Source organism: Rhipicephalus sanguineus, chromosome 2 (genome assembly GCF_013339695.2).
Source record: "Rhipicephalus sanguineus isolate Rsan-2018 chromosome 2, BIME_Rsan_1.4, whole genome shotgun sequence".
In the NCBI taxonomy this organism is placed as follows: Eukaryota; Metazoa; Arthropoda; class Arachnida; order Ixodida; family Ixodidae; genus Rhipicephalus; species Rhipicephalus sanguineus.
This window is the reverse complement of record NC_051177.1, coordinates 203,539,607-203,540,352: the sequence shown is the minus strand read 5'-3', so window position 1 is coordinate 203,540,352 and position 746 is coordinate 203,539,607.

Genomic DNA, 746 nt, shown 5'->3' with positions numbered 1-746 from the left:
TCAGATCAAAAGCTGTTGGAGCGCTGTCAAGGAGGCAAAACTCAAAATTCAAATGAGATGCAACATTGGGAACTTCCGTCCCTAATGTTGCATGCTGCATCTGTGAAATTACTAATTTGCTGTTTATACAATAAATGGGGAAGATATACACATTCTGCACGCTGTTCCAACCTTCAGAAATGACGCCGTGTTGACAATTTTTCCAAACTTGCCAAAGTACTTCACCAAAGCTCTGCCTATGTAAGAAAAAGGATGAAAAAGCATGCCAGAAAGTGCTGTTATGCGCACTCGACTAAGCGCGAACCATGAGACCACAGATTGTAGCTCAGCTACAGCCTATACACTCCATTCGGGACCTATAGGGAGCTTTCACAAGCGGCGGAGGCGCTGTGCATTGTGGGTTGTCCGCCATTTTGAAGTCATAGTGGTCATAGTCAACCAAGCCGGGAAGCGCGCGTGCGGCAGCTCCGAGTAAACAAACAGACGTGCCGGCGCGATCGCGCATGTTGTTATTGTGAGGAGTACCGAGCATTAACTACGAAGTCAGTGAAGAGCAGAATGTACGCCTCGACGCCCTCACTACGAGTGATACAACGAGAAAATCCAACTATCCGGAGTGGCCCCGTTCACGCTGCAGGCAGCCGACTGTGAATTTGTGACCACTCGTTGATGCCTCGGAAATTCGTGAATTTGTGGTCTTGCGGACGTGTTTTTTACGCGGCAGCAGCTCAAAGGAAGGAAGGCCA